Source organism: Columba livia, chromosome 2 (assembly GCF_036013475.1).
Source record: "Columba livia isolate bColLiv1 breed racing homer chromosome 2, bColLiv1.pat.W.v2, whole genome shotgun sequence".
NCBI lineage: Eukaryota > Metazoa > Chordata > Aves > Columbiformes > Columbidae > Columba > Columba livia.
Genome location: NC_088603.1, coordinates 102,089,031 through 102,109,077, shown reverse-complemented (window position 1 = coordinate 102,109,077; position 20,047 = coordinate 102,089,031). Strand labels below are relative to the sequence as shown.

Below are 20,047 nucleotides of genomic sequence, written 5' to 3'. Positions count from 1 at the left end.
CTAAATATGAAACCAGATTTTGAAGTCATTTTACTCAAGGGCAATTCTAAATAGTTGGATATTTAGTTACTTGTACCTCATTTCATATTCACTTGCTTTGGCATCTAGAAGATTATAGAGCATAAAAGCCGCATCAACAATTACACATCAGTCTGGAGTCCAGGATGCAACAGGGAGTCTTAGTTAAGCTGATTTTAAAAACAGTTCATGGTACCTGTCCCTTTCAAATCTTCCCAACTGTACCAAAAAAGGGTGACCTAAAATGTTTGCTTGAAAGGTACTGTAATGTCCATGCATAATCTACAGTTCAAGGTCATCTCCTCCTTAGGTAGACTGATCTCTTTGCTTTGCATTTATCTAGATAAAATGTGAATATGAATACACATATCTTAATATGTAATTTGTTAAGTCTATATGTGTATGTTTCATAAATATTTACACACACATGTATATATGTGTATACAGGGTATTTCAAAATGATGGACCCAATTTGAAGTTACTACTGCTTTGAAATTATGTCCATCTTTTCAAAACACCTTGTATATGAAAATCAATGATATAGCCCAGTGAAAAAGGAAATAGTAAATCTTTAGTGTGTGAGCATGCTTGATACACCAGCTTGATTTCTGTATTGCCATCACATACTATCAGCCGTTAGTCTGAACACCGGCAAAACTGTAGGAATCAAATAAAGGAAATGAAGTGCCTTTAATTTTGAACTCATTTGCAATATGTTTTACATTACTCTGGTATTTTTAATACAGTCTTTCATTAAAACATCTGTAACAGCCCATCATTCTTCAATGAGTTGAAACGCATAAGTACACTATGATAGTGCAATAAACAACTACTAAAATGTTTAAATTATATATTTAATTTAAATTTTCCAAGAAGAAGTAAAGACAGATTAAATTTTAATGCTCAAGCTGCTTTGGTTAGCACCACAGGGAAACAAGAATTAAAAAGCTGGAGATTGCAACCAGAAACCCAGACAATGTTTTTCCACATAAAACCATTAAGTGAACACGATGCCCACTACATATTTCACTTTCTAGCTCCATTCTTTTCAAACCAAATCCTTGTTAATATAGACATAGCCAATATTTCCCATTTATTGCATTTCTGTGTTATCTCATTCAGGTAAATGATTGCTGATTGTTTCCTATTACCTGTCCCTTTCAGGGAGTTACTCTTCCACAGAATCTTCAACAAGAGTCCAGTCTTCCCAGATCTCAGTTCACCCAGTCACAAAGCATGAGCCAGCTTTCAAATTATTGCTGTTTTTTTTTCATTACTGCTAAATTACTTCAAAGGTAAAGAACTATCATTAGTTTAATGGAAAACATGAGCTCTAGCCTACCGGTAGCTTCAATGGTAGGCTGCAGCTACAACTACTCGTACAGGTGGAGGGCAGACTCTGTTGCATAGTGCCACACATCTATTGTACAACTGTTGTGGTTTAACCTGGCGGGCAGCTAAACACCACACAGCTGTTCACTCACTCCCCGTGGTGGGAAGGGGGAGAGAACTGAGAAAAAGGTTAAACTCATACATTGAGATAAAGACAGTTTAACAGGATAGAAAAGGCAGGCTAAAAAGAGTATTAATAATACTATTAATGATGTTAAAAGAATATACAAAACAAATGATGCACAATGCAAGTGCTCACCACCGAGAGATGCTCAGTCAGTCCCTGAGCAGCAGCCACTGTCACCTCAGCCAACTTTGCCCAGTTTTTTGTTCACCATGACACCATATGGTATGGAATATCCCTTTGGTCAGTTTGGGTCTGCTGTCAATGGCTGGGTTCCCTTCCAGCTTCTTGTGCAAAGTTAGCCTCTTCCATGGCAGGGCGGAAAGAGGGACTGAAATGTCCTTGACTTACTGTAAGCACTGCTTAGCAACAAGCAAAACATCAGTGTGTTATCAACATTATTCGCATCCTAAGTCCAAAACACAGAACTATGCCAGCTACTAGGAAGAAATTTAAATCTATCCCAGCCAAAACCAGGACAAACTCTAATTATTTGGAAGAGACCAGGTTCTCTGCTGGGCCTGATACTTACAAAAAGGGAAGAACTGGTTATGGGTCTGGAAGTTGAGGACAATTTCGCTGCAGTGATCCTGAGGTGGTAGAGCTCAAGATCCCAAAGGAGCGAACAGGGCAAAATGAAGGACCACAGCTCTGGATTTTAGGAGAGCAGACTTAAACCTTGGTCTGTCAGCATTGTATTCAAGGTGGAGCCCAGCACAACTTGCAAATAAAAAGAGAAAGACCAGTTACTCAAAAACTAATCCAGCAGAGAAACACCTGGTCTATCAATTTCATCATAAACTTATTTTAATTAGATGAAGTAGAGCAAAGAGAAGTTACCTTAAAGGTGAATGAACATACAAATTAGTTCAAGAGAGACTTAAAATTATAAAATCATGCTAAGTTGAGTCAAAAGTGGGCCCTGGCAGCAAAAAAGGCCATCCATGTCCTGAGGTGTATCAAGCACAGCATAGTGAGCTAGTCAAGGTGGGTGATTGTCCCACTTTACACTGCACTGGTGTGGCCTCATGTGCAATTTGGGATCCTCAATATAAGAATGACATCAAACTGATAGAGTGTGTGCAGAGGGGAGCAACATGGTGAAAGGTCTCAAGGGCAAGGTTTATGAGGAGTAGCTGAGGTCACTTGGTTTGTTCAGCTTAGACAAGGCTGAGGGGTGACCTCATCACAGCCTACAACTTCCGCACAGGGGTCAGCAGAGAGGGAGCTGCTGATCTCTGGTGACCAGCAACAGGGCACAAGGAAATTGAATGAAGCTGCATCAGAAAAAATTCAGATTGAACATTGGTAAAAGTTCTTCAGTGAGAGGGCAGTCAGTCACCGGAACATGGCGGGAAGTGGTCACAGCAGCAAGTCTGTCAGAGTTCAAGGACCATCTGGACAATGATTTTAGACATATGGTTTAGTTGTAGGTAGTCCTGCAAGGAGAAAACAGTTGAACTCAATGATCCTTGTGGGTCCCTTCCAACTTGAGATATTCTATTTTAAGTTAAACGGTGACTGACACTGACAAAGTAAAACAGTGAAATCTACATGTGGGAAAGAAAAAAAAATACACGCTATGACAGAGGATGCACATAACAGTATTTATAGCTAATATCATCATCTCTGATTTATCCAAACAAAATGAAGTTCCTGACATTTAATATTTACCTATGTAAGGCACCAATGCTGACATTTGTAGAACTTTAACAGGACAAAAAATGTTAAATAAAGATATTACATACAATAACAATAAAAACAATAAAGCTAGTCTGTCTTATGCTAGGTATTTCAAACTGGAGACGTTTAACCCCAGTATGTATGAAGCTGATACCTCGAAGGATACATTGGTGGTACTGCACTGGTGCTCAGTACTGCAGTGGTGTGGCCTCACCTGGAGTACTGTGTGCAGTTTTGGGCACTGCAGTATAAAAAGGATATAAAGCTAATGGAGAGTGTCCAGAAGAGAGTCATTCTATGATTCTATGATTTATATCATCTGATGGAAACCTGTATTTTTTGATTTATAAATTTGTTATATTTTACTATATTTTAGTCACAGAGCAACATTTTAATGCTGCTTTGAAAGTAAACTCAGTGACTTGCCACGTTGGAACATTGTGTGTTCCTGAATCATGCCATAAATGCATGTAAGGCCCTCCTCCTATAGAGAAGCCTGGTTGTATCAGGGCATGATGCACATTATCTGTTGCAGTATGGACACTGTAAGTCATGCAGTGACAGAATATTTTAGCATTCATACAAATACATTTCCTGTCTTAAGTCCTGAAGTTTCTGGCAGGGCTGACAACTTGTGTAAAGAGAGCATACAATATCCCAATACAGTAAGCAAGCATCTAGAGCTCAAACTAACAACTTTTTAACATAGGTAAAATAGTAACATCATAGTAATAACTAGATGTGCAAGAGGCATTTCTTTCTACTGCTTTTGCCTTCACCTCAAAACCTCCTCGATCTCTTTTCACTGTTCAATTTTAATTGCATTTAAAAGGAATATCACCAACTTAAAAATCATTTTATCTCTTTGGATTTTTTTACTGTGTTATTTTTGCAAATGATATCTTAATAAAAATCAATGTGATCAAATGGATTTCTTCCTATTATACCAGTTAATGTATATTATGCATTTCACACCATCTTTTTTGCATGAGCTGCAATCAGTTTTATTATTTTATCTGCATAACCAAGACATCCATACAAAGATAATGTGGAAACGTAATTTTTTCTTTCTCCAGCAAAACAACATAGATAGCATTGAAAATTAAAAGTAGATTCAGAATCTCCAGCTGTCTTTAAAACTGTCAGGATGTCAAACAGAGATTGCCTTTCAAACAATTACTGAAGACTCAATTTTGTCTAGCCTGCAAAAACTTCAGGAAAAGGAAGGCCTGAATCTTCTCAGAACATATGGAGAGGATGCCAGACCAATTGTTGTTTAGGTCAATTGTCCTATATTCATGGTTTTCTTCAGAAAAAAAAAAAAAAAAAAATCCTTCCCTTTCTCTGTCTCCTCTTTCCTCTTCTTTCCCTTCTAATCCTTGATATTAGAGGTGTGTCATCCTTTTTTACTTTCTTTTTCATCTCTCCAAGTTACTCACTGCCATTCTATCAGTCTAATGTCCACATAATTCCTTAGGTCACACCATAAATATATATCTAGCACAGTGCAAATACAGAATGAAATGTATAAAAGGTCTACGAAATACAATTCTGGATACCACTTGCTTAGGGCTCCATGTGGCATAAAGACTCAATATTTATAACAGTCTCAGCCTGCAACTCTTACTCTGTATCTAATATGGTTCTCTCCTTAAAGAATCAGTATTTGAAATTTATAGTCTTGATCTTTCAAATAGGACAACTGCAGGGGCAATGAGAGAGCTGATGAAGGAAAATAATGCTTTGACACTGGTGGAATATATCTGAGAATATTAATAAAGTAAATTAAAACAAAAGCAAAGAGACACTTAAAGTACTCTTTCATGGTAGACTTTTAATTGGGTAACATTTATGAAGTTTGCCTGTGTCAGACTATGGAACATCATAGCACTCAGCAGTCCTCAAAACACTTGGGATCTGAATCTAGAAAGGTGGGTTTTTTTATTATTTTTGTTTATAGCATGTGGAAGACTTTTACAGGAATATTTTCCAAAAGTATCTGCATTCATGGATTTAAACTTGTTAATGAGAAGGAGCCCCCATTTTTTATAATTGTCAGTATATCATGACAAGAATGGCAATAAAGTTACCAGGTAATACTCCCAAGCATCAGTCTGTGTATGGTTTAGGGAAAAAGTCCTTTGAAACAGCAGACCCAGTAAAGTTCAGGGATTCTTTGGGGCTTCTGAGGATTGCTACTGCTTCCACATGCTCTGGAATTTAAAGTCCTTCTGAGTGCTTTGACTTGTAATGGATAGCCAGATGCTCCACCCATGCTTATGCCATGCTCTCTAGGTTTCACCATTTTGATACTCTTTAGCTTCTTCTTTACTGGAGTGAAGGAGTTTGTTCAGGGTCCAACATTATACTTAAATGAGGAAGTGGCCCAGAACAATAAGTTAATTATGAACAAACAGTTAAGAAAATTTTAATGACCTTTGATGGTATCTTCAGATGCTTTGGTACCAGGAAAAAAAGCTTTGAGTAACAAAATAATTTATAAAAGGTCATGATAACAACTAATGACCTGGAAGTGTTTGCAGTTAAAGTGGATAATATTCCTATCTAGAAAAAGCAAGAAAACACATGCTCAAGCTAGAAAAATTGCCTACAGATACACAACACAAATGAAACTCACCTTGGAAAGGTTCAAATTCAACATGTTAAATACAATTAGTTTGGCACTGAGGTGCATAGGTAACTCACATACACACCTTTGTAGCACCCAAAGTACAGTCACACCACTGGCAGAAATGGTACCTTTTGCTGTCCCTTTAAGGACAGTGCAAGAGGCAACCAGCTTTAAATCCACGAGATGCTCCACGGATGCCCTGTTGGTAAAACAAGTCAATGCTATGCCAAAACACTAGAGATTAGAACCATACAGCATTACTTCAATAACCACAGAACAATAACTTCACAGAAGGGTTGAGATGGGAAGGAATCTTTGGAGGTCATCTGGTCCAACCCTTCTGGTCCAACAGGGTCACTTAGAGATAGCTGGCCAGGACCATGTTATACTAACATCATCATGTGGGGCAACACAGCAGAGAAACTATTTGAGAAAGGGAAAAGAATAAACCGAATCCTTTTGAAAGCTTGTTTTTTCATAAAACAATGCAAGGTCAAAGGACTTGTGGGAGACATACAATTTTTAGGATAAAATGGCAAGATGGGCATCATCATATTTCAATGGATGTGACCAACAAAACAACAGCCATGCCTCCACAGCTAACAACAACAACAACAAAGAAATAAAAACTTTCTTACATGTTTTGGATTACCTGAGAATGCATATTCTGGGTTACAACCAGGGTGTGAGCCTTCTTTATCAAGTGAACTGAAATAATTGTTTCAACAGTGGCCCTGAGCCATGACAGACCTTTGAAATGATCACAGATATCTCTTGTGATAGCCCTTGAGCCAGTCTGGACATGGCAAGAAATGAGAAATGTGCTATAATGCTGCAGTTAGTGAACTTCACCCCACCTGGAGCCTCAACTCAAAAGAGTATCCTGAGCCTGTCCCCCCGAAAGAATGGAATCAGGCAGCAAGAGAATCACCTCTCTCAAACTGTTGCCAGTACTCCTCTTAATGCAGCCAAGGACACTGTTAGCCTTCTTTGTGGCAAGGGGACACTATTGCCTCATGTTTGACTTAATATCCACCATGATGCCCAGGTCTTTCTCTATGAAGCTGCTTACCAGCTGGGTAGCTCCCAGCATATACAGGTGAAAAGTGTTGTTCCTTCCCAGATGCAGCACAGTCCATTCATCAAACCCATATCTCTACAGTTTAGCAACAAGAATATTGTGAGTGACTGTATCAAAAGCCTTAGGGAAGTCCAGGTAGATGTTATCAGCAGCTGTTCACCTGTCCAGTGATTCAGTTATTCCATCATAAAGGGGCACTAGATTAGTCAGGCACAACTTCCCCTTAGTGAAACCATGTAAGCTGTCTTTAATCACCTTTGTTTAAAATTTAGATCCAACAGGATTTCAAAAATAGTATCAGACAAACTGAGAATAAATAAGACTGTTGGTAAGCAAACTAGTAATGTAACGAGTTGTAATGCAATGCTTTGTTGACTTCCATATGTCAACAGATTTAGTTGAATTTTCACATAGACAAAACTCAGAGATAAAGGTCACATCCTTCATATGGTGTTGCTTGTCTCAAAAGTTTCAGACATATAGGGAGATAATCCATAATTTTATTATATACACAGTGTTACACTTTTTTTATTTCTACAAGCTATTAGAAGATATTCAAAGCCTCATTTTTCATTTGAATTTACTTTTCCCTAGATTATTAGATAGTTGAAAGCATAGATTATTAGATAACAGATAGCAGACTATCTGCATTAATTATGCTAACATTCAGCACTTGAGACAGAGAATAAAAATCAAATTAATCTATTTAACTCAGTGGGCTGTTGATCAGTAGATTTAATTAACCGTGTTTGAAAAAGTAAAGTTACATGAGAAAGACATATTCTGTCTTGACTGCTACAATGCATGTTTTAGGAGGTGTAAAGATAAATAATCAATCCCCTCCCACAGCTCATAGAATCATAGAATGTCCTGGGTTAGAAGGGACCCACAAGGATCATTAAGTCCAACTCTTGTCCCTCCATATGACAACCCCACAGTTCACACCATGTGTCTGAGGGCATTGTTCAGTCTCTCCTTGAACACTGTCTTGGGTCTGTGACATCTCCTTGGGCACCCTGTTCCAGTGCTCCACCACCCGCTGGGTGAAGAACCTTTTCCTAATGTCCAACCTAAATGTTCCCTGGCACAATTTCCTGCCATTCCCTCAGGTTCTTGTCATTGGTCACCAGAGAGAAGAGCTCAGCGCCTGCCTCTCCTCCTCCCCTTGTGAGGAAGCTGTAGCCACCATGAGGTCTCCCCTCAGTCTCCTCTTCTCCAGACTGAACAAACCAAGTGACTTTATTCGCTCCTCATATGGCTTCCCTGTCAAACCCTTCACTAATTTCATAGACCTCTTCTGGACACTCTCCAGTAGCTTTATATCCTTTTTATCCTGTCATGCCCAGAACTGCACACAGTGCTCCAGGTGAGGTTGCACCAGTGTAGGGTAGAGTGAGACAATTACCTTCCTCGCCTGGCCGGCAATGCTGTGCATGATTCACCCCATGTCATGGCTGGCCCTCTTGGCTGCCAGGGTACACTGTTGGCTCATGTTCAATGTCATATGTCAGACACAGATAGACAATACAGAAGTTTACACATTGCAGAAGGTACACTTGGATTCACTGTGGACCATTCCTCATTCATCCTTAGGGCATCTGTAAACTGTATTCAGTCCAGTATCATATACTTTTTAGCTCATGATATGCATGACTTTTATCTCAGATAACAAAAGCAACAGGTGGTGCACTTCTAATTAAATAAATAAGACCATTCTAAAAGCAGAAAAAGACTTGTGGAAGGAGGGAGGATTCTGCAAAGCAGAGACACCTGTAGTGCATTTGTTCTCGATCTGTTCCCTATTTACCAGGATTTTATTATGATTTTAGTAATTATCACAATCAATTACTTCCAAGGATCAGAACATGATGAAGGCCATTAAAACTACATACAAACCAGAGTGTATAAGCAACAACAATTCAGGCTTCAAGTAATCCACATTGTACACATAATTATTGAAGATTAATATAAATTTTAAAGAATAATTACTTGTCAATGTTACATTAATATGCTAGGAGTTTTTGCTGATTTTTAAGTTAATATCAGTAAAATGCCTGAAATTATATGCATATTATGTATATTTTTTACATATGTTTTTACAAATGTAATTAGAAATTTACAAAATCTATATAGATATTTGAAGTGCTCATAGTTCTACAGGTCATATTGTAATCATATACATTATTCCTTTTGCTTCCAAACATGCATTTTTATAAAAGCCTTCACAGTCCTTAATCTGCAATTTTCTTCTCTAGTTTATACTCTGGAGATAGTCTGACAAAAAATTGTATTTTATGCTTTAATTCTAAAGGAAACTGCTACTGATGGAAACAAATCTAGCAAACTCCTCCTATGCAGAAACTGCATATTAACTATTTAAAGTATATCCTGTAACAGTAAAACCCAAAGCCCAGGACCTGCTGACCAGTGTGCTCTTCATGACAGTTGACTTTGCCTGGGCACTCAGGTTATTTTTAAATAATCAGAAAACAGGGCTACCAGCAGAAGATCCTAAAGCAAAAGGCTTGTAGTGTTGTTTAATGTAAACACATACAAATATTGTGTCTCTAACATATACTGAGCTTAGGCAGACAAAAATAGGGGATCTGCATTCCTCAGAAATTAGACTACCAGGTGTGGCCTGTACTATGACTTCTTCTATGGATGTTGCTTAACTCATAAGGCAATCCTCATAAATGATGGAAGAAAATGAAAGGCTTCTTGGTGTATCCCTTAACTTGCCTGGTTTAATGTAATCCCTCTACCCAGTCCATGCAGGACATTTTACCTGCAACAAAATCCAGAGTTCATTGATCAGTACAGTAAGACGTAAGCTGAATTATTTCCTCAGCAATCTGTTCTCATGGAAACAAATTCTCCTAAATGTACCAACCTAGAAAAAATCAAAAGTAATGCAGTTGCACATTGATTTTATTTTGTGTCCATACAGACACCAGGCAAAAATTTGTGAAAGATATTGGGGTAAGTCAAGAAAAAAAAACAAGACTGAAGTGTGTCAGTTTGTGTTAATTTTAAACAAATAAAGTTCATTCATTATATTTACTCATTCACAGTCCTCCTTAGATCTCATTGCTCAAGTACTTATTAAAAAAAAAAAAAAAAAAAGGAAGGCTTTTGTGTTATTTCTTTGAATTATTACATTGATAGCCTTTCCAAAAGTAACACATTTGAATGGAACAAAACTTTTCTAAAAACATTTCTACAAGTATCTTGTATCTGCTCCAAACATGGTTCTCTACCTAAAAAGTTCTACACAAAAGTTCAAGCTTTTTTGTTTGTTTATTTTTGGGGTTTGGAGAGGGTTTTTTAGTGAAGGAGAAAAGAGGATCAAATGAAGCAACTAGTAGAGAAACATCACATCAGAACTTTTATATTTAAGGGAAGAAAATTAATTAATTCTGAAAAATTCCCCCTAAATGGGGTCTTTTATGTTAAAAACCATTTATGCCATGGAACCATGGCAAGCTAAAAAGCCATCTCAGTGTCCTTGAGTTTTGTACAATTTCAGTTTTTCAACCTTCTATTTGAGACTGTAGAGCATGGTAAGGACTCTAAAGAAGTGACCAAAGTCCCATGGGAATATGTACAGTAAACACCCAGCACCAAACCTCTGTGCTTCTGTACTCTGTTGCTCTTTCATTAGCAGCAATGGTTGTATCATCCAGTATTAAAGTCAGGCTTTCCTACTCACAATCCACTTAAACTGGTTTGGATTTTGGTTTTTGCTCTCTCCATCTTCATTCTTCTGTATTAGCCACAATAAAAAAGGGCAAAGGAAGGAAAACACTGAAATAAATAGCAAAAGAAATAGAAGTCTGTCCTTTTCTGGTTTTGAGAGAATAAAGGTTATTTTTCATGCAAAAAAGATCCAAATTAAAAAGACGGTAATACCTATGTAAACTTGGTCTAGAATATTCTGACAACTTCTGATTTTCTGAGAGGAACACATTGCTTTCCTAACCTCTTCTTACCTGGCCTCTGCAGCAGCAGCAGTAACTGCATCACAGAAAACAGCAACAGAGGAAATGCAGGTGTAAGGAAAAGAAAAAACATAACAAAACAAGACAAACAAAAACAAAACAAAAACAAACAAACAAACAAACAAACAAAATCTGTTGCTTACTTTTCCCATTTTCTCAACCTCACAATTAGGAATTTCCTCTTCTCTAATGGATGAACAGGAGAGTGACATTTATCTGTACCAGACTTTTAAAGTCAGTGTTAAATTCACTAGCCATAATAAAAGAAATAACAGTAAAGAAAATGTCCTGCATCTGAAAATGAAACAGAAGCTGAATTGTCTCAGACTTTGCAATTGCTGATATAGAGTTAAAAATTACATGTGGAAGTGATCCAAGAAGCAGAACTGTTGCACAACAGAAACATTTCTTTCCTTGTGGTACAGAATAGTAAAACAAACTATTGCTCAGCTAAGTAGGCCCAGCAGCGTAGAAGACTGCATGGATTTATATCTATTAAATATGTACTTCCAGCATTCAAATTTCTTAAGAATGCTTTCACTTCAAGTGGTTCTTCAGGCAAAGTTTAAGAGTAGTTGGCATGTTTCCATAAAAACATTAATACATTAACCTTGTGAACTGCTGAACCAGGGAGCAATGCTAATTGAATTAAAAAGGGACAATTCACTTAGAACGGGGGGGAAATGGATGCATTGATGTGTGGTCTGTGCTCATAAGTTAACTGAATATCAACTAATATTTGATAAGTCTGAATTTAGCCATAAATGAGCTAAATAAGGACCCGAGCCTCGAGTAAGTTAGTGTGCCTGTTCTGAGACTGTTTTTTCTTGTTGTTAACCATGAAGAATGAAGCAGCAACAAAGTCAGAAATAATGTTTAAAGTGTTGAATTAGTTTGGACATCATTCTGGAAAACCAGAAACATTCATACTTTACCACTCAATATCCAAGTTCTTCATAATTCATGGATCAAAAAAGGCCACTAGTCAGAGAGTGATAGACTTAGTCAATGATTAAAGTATCATCCTGCATGTTCCTCTCCCTCCCCAGGTTTGGCATCCTCCCCGCACACACTTCAGTGAGCTTCTTGAACTTGGCTCCCCATCAGCACAACTTGGGTATTCCAGTCAGAATGTGTTTAAATAAACCTTCTGTCTGATATTGCCAATATGTACTTACTGAAACAGGGTGAACTGTGTGTTTAATCAGGAAAATAATTATTTGATTCACAGGCTAGGAGAAATTAAACAGGGTAAATATTCTTAAGGAGAATAATTTCTACTTATACTGATGCTGGAGTTGCTGACTGGGAAGCCCTTTAAGATACCTGAGTCCACATAATATTTCTCTCTGCTGTACACAAAAACATTATAAAATATGCTGAAAAGAATTAAGTATGTTCTCTTTATGTATATAGAAATGGCATTTAAAAGTAAATATTTATTTCGACTTCAAGAAAAAAAAATAGCTATTTAGGATGTCTCCCTAGATGACTCCTTTTGATAGGTCTAAAACACGTAACCTTTCCCCTACAGATGCACAGGCCCCTTCCAACAACACCAGAAATAGATGTAGCATCAGCACTCGCTGAAAATTAGTCTCTTCAAAATCTGGTAAAAAGAAGTTCTGGAAATTTAGCAGTGAAAACGTGACAAAACTCCTGTCTCAATTCAGCACAATTTGCCTGAGTTAGAAGCAGAAATAAAGCTCTTTGGCAGACATGGTCAATTTTAAGACAAATGTCAAGAACAGTATAATTCTAAATTCCCTCCATGTAATCCTTTGAGCAGCAAGAACTTTTCTTTTTTTCAAAACTATATTCCGATTTGTAATACCGAATTTTCAGAATGTTTCCAATGATGAACACACATATCCTAAACATTCTCAACATCCTGAGAAACTTTTAATTAAAATTCATCAAAAGCAAAAGTAGGTGCCAGAAAACTCCATTCTAATGAGATGAATGCTAAAAATAGAACTAAATGCTTAAAGAACTGAATACTATATTCATCTGGTACAGGAATGCTGAGGTTGTTACCTGAGGATCTGTTCAATGAACTCTTCAGTTATCATGACAGAAGTTATTAATTGATAGTCATTAGATCTTCTTACTTTACCATTACATCTTTACACCTTTAATCATTTTCATTACCTATTATTACTTCTGTATCCACTAAAAGGGACTGCTCCTACAAAATCATGTCCATCTGCTTTCTGACTTTCTACATCAAATGGGATTAATCATGAGTGGAAACAATGAACACATCCTCAAATATTGATGATTTGAGGTTGATAATTCTACATTAATAGAAACCAATGTCTGTGATGAAAGTCATATCGTCTCCCACAATATTTTCAGACAGTGTTACCACGATTTTACCTTGGAAGACACTTTCCTGATTCTCCTCAATCAGAGGAAGGTCTCTTACCACATCCTTGCTGGTAACAGCTGAAAATAATACAGATAGTGGCATCATACCACCTCTCCAAGCAATAAGCAGTGTGTGTTCAAGGAAAGGTATGTTGAAAGGAGTCCTGATGATTCTGAAGAGAGGTAAAACAGAAAAAAGATTGTTGCCCATCACTTTTGCAGTCCCGAAGGGAAATAATTATATTAGTTTTGTGACTTCACATGAAAAAGAAGAAATTTTATACCACACAGATGTATTTAATCAACAGAGCAGTAATTTTATTTCAATACTGAGCTATGGTAGCTCTTTAGGTGCGTCTCAGATGCATCTCTATAGTTTCATGGTTGCCTAACTTTCATCTTGATTTTGTTTAGATCAAGAATGTTAAGGGTTTTTTCTTGCATTGAGACTGTAGAAATCATTTATTGTGTCACAGCAGTGGTCAATAATATTCATTAATGTTTAGTGCATTTGTCAGTCTGACACAACCAGCTACTTAAAATGAAAATAAACAAATACACATACCAACATCTTTCTACAGTTAATGTGGACACAAATAATGGCATCTGCTTATGCTGAAAGATAGAAAGTCAGCATAATTAATTTAAAAATTATCTGCAAGGAAGGAATAAAATAACAGACAGATTTGTAATGGAATATCAATCTAAACCTGTTCTAATTACATTGACAGTAACACAGAGCAACAGTGAGAAAAATGTATATTTCCAAATTTGTACATCATTATGGCGGGCATCTTTTGCACTGGTGCAAACTGTTTTCTGCATAGTAAAGTAAAGCTTTGTCTATTTTGTGAGAAATTCTTGAAGTAATTGCAAACAATTGATGTAGGGTCATATAAATCTGCTTGTGACTGAGTGAGGGAAGTTCTGAGGATAGGGACATGATCATTTATATTCATGAGACCCAATGGAGTCTTGCCTCTGATGTCAGAAGAAACAGCAGTAGTGCCAAGGTCTACTAACTAGAGTTCTCCAGAAAGTAAAGTTACTGTGCATTGGGCCCAATATTAAAACAATTTTTCATTTTAATTACCTACATTGAAAACATACAAGCTGAACCTTAATTAACATTAATCCTGCCTCAGATACCATTTGAGCTTATCAGTGATAAGCAGAAATCAGCAATAAATGAGATAACTTTAGTTGTATATTCTGCCAGCAATGTGAATTTTAGGTGCAATATGAATTACTAAAAACTAAACGAGGTCCAGGACTCTGCAATTAAATAAATTCTACTGTTATTCTTTTAAATTACCTGTTACATCCATGTTGTACAGGTGTTAAAGAGGTCACTGCTAAGTTTCAACTGTAAGGTAGCATTTCCTTTTCATTATGCAAGACTGTTCTAATTATTTTTATAAGAAATAGTGCAGGGTTTTCTGTTTGGTTGGTTAGTTGGTTTTGGGTTTTTTGTTGTTTGGTTGTTTGTGGCATGTTGTTTTTTGGGGTTTTGGGGGGGGTGTTTGTTTGTTTGTGTTTGTTGTTTGTTGTTAGGTTTTTTTCCTGTAGCCATCCTATGACTTTTCCCATTATTTGACCTGATTGTTGTTGTTGTTATAATCATAGATGTAAAAGCCCCATCCTTTTTTTTAAAGACCAAGAAACCAAAGGTAAAATATTATCAGCAATTTTATTCAAGGCATGACAGAGTTCACATACAAGTAGAGTTATATTGCATCTCAGAAAGGGATAACAACTCTATCTTTTTATAAAAAGAGTACTCTCATTTCAAGATCTACTAGTCTTGAATCTCCAAAGGAAATCTCATTAAGTCCTCTGCAAGCTTTCTAAGATTTTCCATTCTGCACTGGCCTGACTCATGGATTTTTAAAAAGTGATAAAAATACCTTCCACACTTCTCTCAGATTAGCAACACAAACATCTGCTTTTCTGCTTTTCCCTTGTAAGGATTTCAGTACTTGTAGAACCCATGTTGAAGCTTCTGTGTGTTCTTCTCCATGACTGAATGTGTCAGACAAGTCACTGAAGAAAAACCATAACAAACCATATAGCCAGAATCATGCGGGTGGATAGATCATGTTACACACAAAATCTTGTTACAGACAAAACCAAACACACCATATATATGAATGTAAGAATTTATTATTAGTTCAGTTAATGTTTTAACCATCCAGTCAAGCAAATTGTCCAATTAATAAAGAAAAGCTTCTTTGATATCATTTATGAGCTATACAAAGCTTTTTTTTTTTTTTTTTTCCTCAATATTATGCTCACTCTGGATCCTGAGCTTGGCAGTTTCATTCTTCATCAAGAAGAGCAGTGAAGGTTTCAAATGAGTTTTTGTTGTGAGGTCTGAACAGGGAGGGGTTTGATTGTGGTGGTGGTGGTGGAGGACATTTCTCTTCAGTCTTGGTGACCATTTGGATAATTTTTACGTGTTTGCTTATCACAACTGTCTTCCTTCTTGTTGGTTTCCAGCTACAGCTTGCACTACAGACTCCTCCAGCACAAATTAGGTTTTGTCAGACCTTTTTAAAATACATTGGATTCACAGAGCTTATGCTAAACCCTGTGAGGCTATGGTCTCTTGACCATCATGCTATTGTTAAAAAATACTAAAATCAGCTCTGGCCAAAGCAGACCTAAACAAGTCCTGAGATCCTGCACTCCCAGATCAATACAAAGTCCATGGCCCTTTTTTAGTAATGTCAAAATTATATCAGTCAGGCTGCCATTGTGAGTGTGTTCTTGCCCAGCACTGCCCAGTCGAAAATAATCTATTTATATGCTGCCTGGGGGAACCTCAGAAGAACTGCATAAAGACTGATGTTATTTGAAGAAAAATAGTTTTCTTCCCGCCTGTGTATTATGAAATTAAATTAACTTAGCAACCCCAAAGCTTACTTTGCAAAAGATGTTGTATGCACCACACAGTTCAAGACTTCATTACCTCAAAATGTCAGGAAAAGTCATTAATTCTCTCATGCCCGAAAGAGAAAAACTGAAGCCAGTGACATTATGAAAACCTCCCTTGTGAAACTTAGACAACTAAGGGATCTAACCTTGCATTCTCCTCAGGTCAGTTGACATCATGATGATGACAACAGGAAAAAATTAGAAGAAATATGTGTTTCTGTATATTGATGCTAATCCCAAGAGTGGCTTTCACCTCAACAAAAATACAAAAAGGACAGATAACAGATGGTTTATATTCCCCTTGAAGAAACAGCCAGTCAACAAATTTCTGATGTTTGAGAGTATCACTGTAGATGTTAATAGCTAATATAGAATATTAAATTGAGTGTTCATTATTCTCAGAAACTGATCACTATAAACATTTTTCCATTAATATGAGGCTTATATTTATTCTTCTAATGTTCCATGGAAAAATACATTAAAGGATAAAACAAATGATTTTTTAATGCATAAGGGATTTGTATAATGGTTTCCATAACTTAGGAAAAAATACTTCAAAGTCATGTTCCCTTTTGTTTCTATGGCTATTTATGAGGATAAGCATTTATAGTCTCCATTTTTTTCATAGTCTAACCAATGGAATAAAACATCATTAGGTTGTTGCTTTGGGATGAATGTAAGCATCTGGATTATTTGTCTTCTTGAAGAAATGCAGCTTCTTGAAGTGGGATCCAAGATGCAAGAACACAAGTAACAGGGAATCAATCATAATGAAAACTACTGCAAGTAGTACTGTATTTAGTACCCTTTAATACAAGTAGCTCTCCTGTCTCTTAATTCTTACAGCTAGTTATTAAAACACATTTACCTTTTGAGGACAAGGCTGAGATAAGTACTTACATTTTTAAAAATTCTGAACAATATATACACACACCCCAAAATAATGCTAAGTGGACAATTAAGTTGTGATATTCAAGAAAGACAAAAACTGCAGACATTTTGTTTCCTTTCTATTTGATTGCTCACAGTAGGGATCACTATTATTTTCCTGACTGAATTCTACTTGTTACTGGGTTTTGTGCCAATCAAAGAGAGACAATGAGGATATTTTCCTCCTCATTGTTTTGTCATGCTCACCAAATTTTCCAATGAAATGCTGAAATTGTAAAATACAACTAATGTATTCACAAAATAACAAGTATGTACTGAGTAAAACAACCTTCTTTTTTTTTTAAATAACTTTTATGACCCCCTACACCTCAGACATGCTTTTTTTATCAATAAAAATAAACCACAGTTGACTTGTAATTTTCCTGGGTATCTTGCTTTGTTAATTAATCTCTCTGATACATATCATGTCTCACTTCCAATGTCTGTATTTCTTAATTAGAATATATAACTTTTCAACTTGAAAAGCTGGAATGTAATTTACACATGGAACTGAACAAGGATTATTCCAAAGAACAGCAGTCCTTAAATTGTCATTCTCAATCAGCTGTAAAACATATAGATTCAGAAAGGATCACGTGATTATCATGTCTTCACGAAGATTAAAATAAATTCAAATATATACTCCAAACCCATATACTCCAAACCCAACTCTGAGAATATAAGATTTTATCTTACATAACCTTTCAAAATTCAGACTGGAAGCAATTAGGAGAACTTTCTCTTCAAAACATTGAAGGACATGGAACACTAATAGCACCAAGTCTAGAGGGAGCACCTGTTTGCACAGGATTATTCATTCTTGGAAACATGACCATAGAAGGAAAAGTTATGTGCACTGAACATAACTCCTGAAAAGTCTGATCCCTAAGTCCCTAAACAAATGTCCTGTTGGCTCCACACAGAAGTTGTGTGCAGCTTTTGCTGATAACTAGATGTTCGGTGTAATACTATCAACAACTCCATTCACTGTAGCTTTTTCTCGTCTTTCTAGAAAACATCTTCATGGAAAAGGAGTTTGCTGCTGCTGCAATATGAATCTCTTCTCACCATCTCACATGATGATTAGAAATAGATTTTTATGGAAATAAATTGAGAATAAATTGTATTTTGTTTGATATTCCAAGAAACTCTAGTTGGTGGAGTTGAAAGTTCAGTCAGCATGAAGGAGACCTCAGTAATTTAATTAGAATATGGCAGTAGAAGACAATTATGTCTGGTCAAATATAGGGTGGCAGAAGTAGACAGTGTAATTCCTCATGTTCTAAAACCAATGTATTTCACTAGCTTATCTTGTTACTTCCCAAATCCAGATAAAGTAGAAAGCTCTAACTAAATCTTAGCACCTTAGATTAAAAAACCAAACCAAACCAAAACAAAACAAAAAAAGAAAACAAACAACCAACCAAAACCAAACAAACCACACACAACCACAACCTTATTGATTTCTCCAAAATATCCAAACTCAATCATACCTGTGTCAATCCGTTTCCACTGACTCTGATTTCTCAGCTCTCCTGTTCAGTGTGGAGTTACTCTTCAAGTGGCTGCAGGCGATGAAGGACAGGTCATTATTTTACGTCATGGATATGCTACCACGTAGGGTAAAAGGGTAAATCCAAATGGTAAATTAAGTTAGAAATTACATAGCAGAAGACCCTTTCTGGAGTTTTCTAGATAACAGGATAAAACAAACAAACAAACAAACTAACAGAAAACCAAACCAACAAACAAAAACAAACAAACAAACAAACAAACAAAAAAAGCCAAAAAACTGAGACAGATGGTAATAAAAGAAATTATAAATACTTGAATTATTGGGAAGAAGATAGAAAGTTGTTATCCCATCATGGATATGTCTTATAGTGCATTCTATGTGGGAAGAAATACAGGATAGAATAAAAATATTATCCTAAACACTGACATTCTTACTAAGAAAAAGTTTAATATTAGAGAAGTGACTGATACGGGAAATTGAAATATAATAAAATAGTCTGCAAGTCAAAACTTGTTGTCTGGTAAAATAGACAGAGATAATAAGCCTGAAAAAATGTTTGTAATTTTGAAGATATGCAGAGGAACGTGGGGAGCAGAGTTTGAAAAATATTTTTAATCATTTTAGCTTATCATAGGTAAGCTTAAAAAACTGATCAGTTTTTCAGCATCTGTGCTATTTACTGTTTCCTCTATTCACAGCTTATACATAGGAATAGGTCTCAAGGGCATCATCCTGAATATTTTAGTGTATGTGACTTTCAGTACCAAAATTCTAATGCAAAGAAGACTTTGTTCTGATAAAATGGTCCCGTCCTCTGAAACAGAACTTCTTCTTAGGAAGGACAAATGTGGAAACAGATGACAAGCTAGTTAAATTTTGTCTACTGACATGGTAGATTAGATTTTTGAAGTGGTGTGATCTAATCTTATTTGCTCATGTACCTCTGCATGCTAAAATTAGGTGTCAGATGCACAACAAATGCCTAAAGCTCTAACCATACAATTTTACATGAAATGCCAATATTTGGTAGCTTAAACAGTTTCTGATTGCAGCAGGAATACACTGATATTGTCTGTATCTGAGACAGACTCTTTCCTTTTCCAAGCTTAGCAAAATGAGGACACAAAAAATATTAAAAAATGAAATTGTCTAGCTAACTTTATAATACCTGATGAAACGAAAAATTTGTTTAAGTGTAATGCAATGAGGTTTCAGTAGTGTGCTTGACTTGGTACCGCATGACATATTTCTAGGAAACCAGAAGACCAGAAAATCACCATGGTACACGTTACACACGCTCAGGTCTGAATAACCACCAAGACTTAAAGTATAATTCATTCTAAAGTGAAGACTCCTCAGTGAG

General features: G+C 36.3%; 1 long non-coding RNA gene across 5 annotated transcripts in view; it reads right to left on the bottom strand.

The window, feature by feature from the left end:
* Positions 1 to 580: 580 nt before the first annotated feature.
* Positions 581 to 20,047, bottom strand: part of LOC110360754 (uncharacterized) — a 222,512-nt gene continuing 203,045 nt past the window's right edge. For all 5 annotated transcript variants that reach the window (XR_010470407.1, XR_010470408.1, XR_010470406.1 and 2 more), the window contains 5 exons: positions 18,662 to 18,733; positions 15,209 to 15,344; positions 13,867 to 13,916; positions 9,719 to 13,474; positions 581 to 2,254 (listed from right to left, as the gene is read on the bottom strand). This is a non-coding gene — a long non-coding RNA (uncharacterized LOC110360754). The remainder of the gene's footprint in view (positions 2,255 to 9,718; positions 13,475 to 13,866; positions 13,917 to 15,208; positions 15,345 to 18,661; positions 18,734 to 20,047) is intronic.